This window comes from Micropterus dolomieu, linkage group LG02 (genome assembly GCF_021292245.1).
Source record: "Micropterus dolomieu isolate WLL.071019.BEF.003 ecotype Adirondacks linkage group LG02, ASM2129224v1, whole genome shotgun sequence".
Lineage (NCBI taxonomy): Eukaryota > Metazoa > Chordata > Actinopteri > Centrarchiformes > Centrarchidae > Micropterus > Micropterus dolomieu.
In genome coordinates, this window is record NC_060151.1 from 17,376,629 (window position 1) to 17,382,781 (window position 6,153).

General features: G+C 42.1%; 1 long non-coding RNA gene across 1 annotated transcript; it reads right to left on the reverse strand.

Moving 5' to 3' along the window:
* Positions 1–8: 8 nt before the first annotated feature.
* LOC123956861 lies at positions 9–1,454 on the reverse strand. Its single transcript, XR_006821659.1, has 3 exons — positions 1,282–1,454; positions 900–1,182; positions 9–767 (listed from the first exon to the last, which is right to left on the reverse strand). It is a non-coding gene; the product is annotated as an uncharacterized LOC123956861 (long non-coding RNA).
* Positions 1,455–6,153: the final 4,699 nt, after the last annotated feature.

Genomic DNA, 6,153 nt, shown 5'->3' on the forward strand with positions numbered 1-6,153 from the left:
CTACAGGAGGTACAGTAGAAACACGGTATGATAGAACAGAAAAAGTTTTACAGTATTTCTTACAGTGAACAAAATATCCGTGAAACACACAAGACCATTCTGAACAAAAAAACAACAGCAAAAAGTCCAGATAAAAATTGGGGGAACTAAAAAAAAACATCACATCTGGTATTATCCAAGGCAATGCACCTGGAATAAAACCGCTTGGTATGTCGGATCCACCCTTGACAATCCTGAACTGTGATGTCCCTGCAGCCAGCATCCATGGCTTCAAGGAGGGACATCTGGTCATGTGGCTGATGGTCATAAACCTTCCACGTCCATGCTGAAAAGAACTCCTCTATGGGGTTGAGGAAAGGTGAATAGGGTGGAAGGAAGAGACTTACCAGTCTTGCGTGAACTTCAAACCATGTTGTTATTGCTTGCGCATGATGGAAAGCCACATTGTCCCAGGTAATTACAAAGGTCCTCATGTTTTCACCCTCCCGATCCTGCTCTGGAACCAGGCGCTGGTGGAGATCATTGAGAAAGGCAAGGATGCGCTCAGTATTATAGGGTCCAACCTGACATCTGTGAAGGAGTAATCCTGCATTTGCAATTGCTGCACACATGGTAATGTTTGCCCCTCTCTGTCCTGGCACATCAGCTGTGGCCCTTTTTCCAATTACATTTCGTCCACGTCGACGCCTTTTGGCCAGATTGAATCCTGCCTCATCTATGTAAATGAATTCATGAGGGGCCTGGTTGGCCTCCAATTCCAAAACTCTCTGAAACAAAGTTTATGTAAATCATGTCAATACTGTAATCCATACTGTACTGTAACCTATTACTGTGTAGGTTACCTACTTGCAAAGTGCAAAGCTTATAGAACTGGACATTGAATTGAATATACACTATACCTGGACATATTGTCATCGTAGCTCCTTGATTCTCTCACTGTTCCTCTCAAAGGGAACAGTGTAGAGCTGCTTCATCCGCACTCTGTGTTTGGACAATGTCCGCGTAATGGTTGTGAGGCTGATGCTATCGATGTTATCAAACATCTCATAGTCCTCCACAATTCTAGTCTGAATTTCACGCAGTTTTATTGCATTGTTTGCAACAACTATTTCTACAATGGCAAGCTCTTGATCATTATTGAGGAGCTTTCCTCTTCCCCCAGAGGGTGGAAGACGTTGCATTCTTTAGAAGGACAAAAAAATTAAACATATGCATTACTGTATGACCTTATTGACATGTCAAGTGAGAATAGAAACAATCCATGTAAAATGCAATACTTACCTGTTGGTTTGTTGAAAGATGCGTATAATGGAAGCAACTGTTGACCGCCTCAAATTGGGCTGCACTCTTTCACCAGCCTCTCTTAGTGAAAGACCGTGGTTGATTACATGGTCAATGATAGTGGCACGAATTTCATCACTGACTACTGTTCTTGGAGCCCTTGGAATGCCACCACCATGCATTCTTACACCTCTACCTTGCCCTCTCACTGCTCCTGCATCTCTCCCTGGCCCTGCTCCTCTCACTGCTCCTGCTCCTCTCCCTGGCCCTGCTCCTCTCACTGCTCCTGCATCTCTCCTTGCTCCTGCACCTCTCACTGGGCCTGCTCTTCTCCCTGGGCCCCTTGCTCTTACTCTTCCTCATCCAGACATTACAGTGTTTGTCTTTTTCTGTTTCCAAACACATCACTCCTCAAAGTCCTCCATGTGTCAATGTAATAGAAGAAAAAAACCCTGCCACTAAGCCAGACTGGAATCAGCTGTGGTTGGCCCAATTTACCCAACATAAATCAGCTGTGTGTCAATTATTTAAATGTTTGTTTATTATCAGCCAAGATATATTGTTTTCGAACTGAAATCATTGCAGAAACAGAGGTTTTTATACTGTATCTAAGGTTTGGAATATTGTTTTTGCTATTGTGGGATGGTGTGTACTACAAAAATAATCCATAATTTTGTTGGGAGGTATAGCTTGTCTGTTAAGAAAATTTAAGCATTGTGGAAATGTGTTCACTGACTGCGTATTGTGTGAAAACGACATGAAATGTGTGAATGGTATGGCCACAAAAGACCGATGCTGTGCTAACTGTGTTTTGAAAATGTGACAACTGATTGGACAAACGCTTGCTAGCGACTGAAAAAATCTGTAAACAGCTGTCTGTGTAGATTAGCTTCATGTCCCAGGATAGCCTATTTGCTGTGACATTACAGTGCCGATGGAAACGTTTAAAATGACTGACAGACGCCTTTCTAATCATGAAAGTAAACCGTTAAACAAAAACACTCATACATCAACACAATAAAGAAATCACCTGGAAAATTAAACGGACCGGTAGAGGTGGGATAAATCTGAGAAAATAATTAGTTGGGTTAAGTGTGGGTGGATGATTTGAGCGTATATGATTATTCAGATATTGTCAGAGCCAATTCGCGCATCCTACCAATGTAGCTCATTTAATCGTGACAAAACAGTGCAAACAGCTGCTGACGTCAAATTATTAGGCTGTGTAACATAAAGAGCATCTTTTGCATTCAGCACTAACCTGGTGTATTTTATGTTGTCATATTGTAACAATAGTTAGAAGTGTTCCTCCCTGTCAATTCATAGTTTTCAGTCACGTGACATTCGCGGTAGGCTGCCTAGAGGGCAAAAACAACAGACCAACACAACGGCTCACGCCGCGACTCCCCCTTAGAGACATCGAAATGAAATTATTAATAAAAAGACCCAATTTCAGTTGCAAAGACTACGCTTGGAGAACTTTGAACATGGCAATAAATCCGGCAGATTCTTAGCCAGCCAATTGAAATTGAATTAAAAAAAACAACAATTTCCTCCTTAAAGGACTCAGCTGGGAACCCAGAAGAAATCAACAATGCATTCAGAGATTATTATAAAAACTTATATACATCACAAATTGATCCATCTAGCTCTAACATTGATGCATTTCTGAACAATATAGATTTGCCAAGGTTAGATGATGAACAGATCAGGGCTCTGGATTCACCTGTTTCAATGGCTGAACTCCAGGAAGCTCTCTTACATATGCCAAATAATAAAGCCCCTGGGCCAGATGGTTTTCCGGCTGAATTCTATAAGGAATTCTGGGAAATATTTACACCCACATTCTATAGGATGGTTATGCAAATTAGGGGTACTTGCATGTTGCCTCCAACAATGAACTCTGAACTGCTAATATCAGCCTGCTCCTTAAACCAGACAAAGACCCCACACTCCCTTCCAGTTATCGCCCAATATCACTTATTAACGCAGATCTTAAAATCATCTGCAAAACCCTAGCAAGAAGGCTAGAGAAGGTCACTCCTGGTATAATACACTCTGACCAAACAGGATTTATTAAGGGCAGGCTCTCCACCAACAATACACGCAGGCTACTTAACGTAATAGACTGTGCCACTATTCATAACCTGGAAACTACAATTGTTTCTTTAGATGCAGAGAAAGCATTTAACAGAGTAAATTGGAAATTTCTATTCGATACTTTATATAAATTTGGATTTGGAAATAAATTGGATTAAAATCTTATACAGTTCCCCAAGAGCTTCTGTCAAAACAAATGATCATACTTCTCCATGCTTTAGTCTCCAGAGGGGTACCAGGCAGGGTTGCCCACTGTCTCACTCGCTATTTGCTATTTTTATAGCACCACTAGCTAGCACTAGCTGCTATCAGACAAAATAATAATATTAAAGGAATTCAAACAGAAAATATACACCACAAGATAAGCCTTTATGCAGATGATGTATTACTTTTCCTCCTAAACTCACAAACTTCTCTTTCTGAGACTATCACACTTATAGATACATTCTCATCCATCTCAGACTACTCCATTAACTGGAGTAAATCCATAGTTTTACCTGTAAAGTGTGATTTCCAGAGTATATCTACCACACCGCTAAAGTCTGGGAATATTATTATTATTATTTTTATTTAAACCTTTATTTAACCAGGAAAATCCCATTGAGATTACTAATCTCTTTTTCAAGGGAGTCCTGGCCAAGACAGCAGCACAGATCACAACAATTCAATTAAATATCTGGGTGTCAATATTTCCTCCAGGCTGTCAGAACTGACATGGCTAAACTACACGCCTTTACTTAAATCAATAGAGGATGACCTTGTACGGTGGACATCATTACCTATATAACTCATGGGAAGAGTCTCCACCATAAAAATGATGGTCCTACCTAAAATCAATTACCTGTTTTCAATGTTACCCACCAAACCCTCTGCTGTCTGGTTTAAATCACTGGACTCAAACATCTCAAAATCTTTGTGGAAAAATAAACCCCCACAAATCAGTTTAAAAACAATACAAAAAGCAAAAGACTGTGGTTGTTAAGAACTGCCAAATTTTTATCATTACTTCCTGTCCAATAGACTACAATATATCTCAAAATGGATCAATCAGAGCCCCCTGGACCACTCATGGATGGACATAGAACAAACATTCTATAAGGAAATTAAAATTTCCGATATGCCATTCATTAGTTCCAGCATCAAACATCATACCTGCTTTAAAAGCATTAATATAAGAACTTCCTTGGCAGCTTGGTGGGAACTTCTCAAAATATCTTCACCTATCCCATGCAGATTTACCCCAATCTGGAATAATCCTGGCATCCTGCAAAATAAGAAAACACTAAATTCCTGACAAATTAAATTAATGACAAAGGGATAAGACATCTAGAGCATGTAATGCAAGGCAGTAACTTTATTCCATTCCAGGATCTAGTGGCACAATATGGAATTAGCCATAATAGATTTCTGGAATTTCAACAGTTTAAATCCATAATTCAGGCTAGATTTAAAGATAAAATAATGGACTTAGATTTACCTCCAATGATAACAGACTTTCTTAAACTCTCGCCTCCAAAACTGTTATCAAAAGTCTACACGTTACTGTTAAAAACAGATAGTTCAATCTCTCTCCCATTCTTAAAGTGGGAGACAGATCTATCCATTAGTCCAGACCAAAACTTTTGGATGCAGATATGTTTAAATACCTTTAGAATGATCTACAACTTATCCAGAATAAAACTCTCCATATAACACACTATACTGGACAAAGGATGTTCAGAATGGGTCTTCTGCAGTCAAACATCTGCCGGAACTGCTCAGGTAACATATCTGATAGTTACATGCATGCTATGTAGCAATGTACACCTGTTCAAAAGTTCTGGCAGAAGATATGTGAAGACCTATCGATATGGCTAAGTTACCCCGTCCCAGTTTCCCCATCACTCTGCGTGCTGGGGGACCTAAGTGACATTAGTATAGAGGTTGACACATCATACATGCTTCTCACTGCCTTATGCATCGCCAAGAAAACTTATGAACTGGAAGGCCAAAAAGAATATAAGTATCACCCAATATCGGAATCACCTTATAGATCACATTAGCATGGAGAAAATGTCTGCTATAAAAACAAACAAACTGACACAATTCCAATCTTTCTGGTTCCCCTTGATCAACTTTATCACTTAATGGGGGTGGGTGTGTACTGCCTTGCTGGTCAGGGTCTCGTGCGGCTGGTAGGTGTGTCTGGGGGTGGGTTGATTCTTGGATTCATCGCGGTGTGGGCATGGGGGACTCGTTTTTGTTTTTTTTGAATGTTGGTTGATGGCGTGGTGTTGGCAGGGGGCCGTGGTGCGGCACTCGGGCTGCCTAGGGCGAGGGCTTGACGGGGGGACCGGTGTTTGCCCCGCCGTTCAGTGTGCCGCTGCTGCGGGGTAGGTAGCCACTCTGCTTGGCGGTGGGGATGCTTGTGGTGGGTTTCGGTCTGGTTGTGAACGTGCAGTGTGGGTCATGGTGTAGCCGTGGGTGGGGGTCTGTGGTCTCCCTGGCTGCGGGGGGGATGGGGGCGGTTTGCGCCGGCTGGCATCTCTCCTGTGCAGCGCATTACTTGGCTGTTGGGTGCCGCTAGTTAGATTGGTAGCGGGGTAGTGTTGGTTGGCTCACCTGTAGGTCGTGATTGGCTTGCGAGCTTGTCAGGGGTTGGGGGCATCAGGTGCGGGCCTGGACTGGGCTGGTGTGCGGCTCTGTCCTGTGTGCATGCTGTGCATCCTGATAATTGTATTTCGGTTCTCTGAGGGGTCTGGCGACTGGTTGTTGGAGGGGTGGGGGACCGGG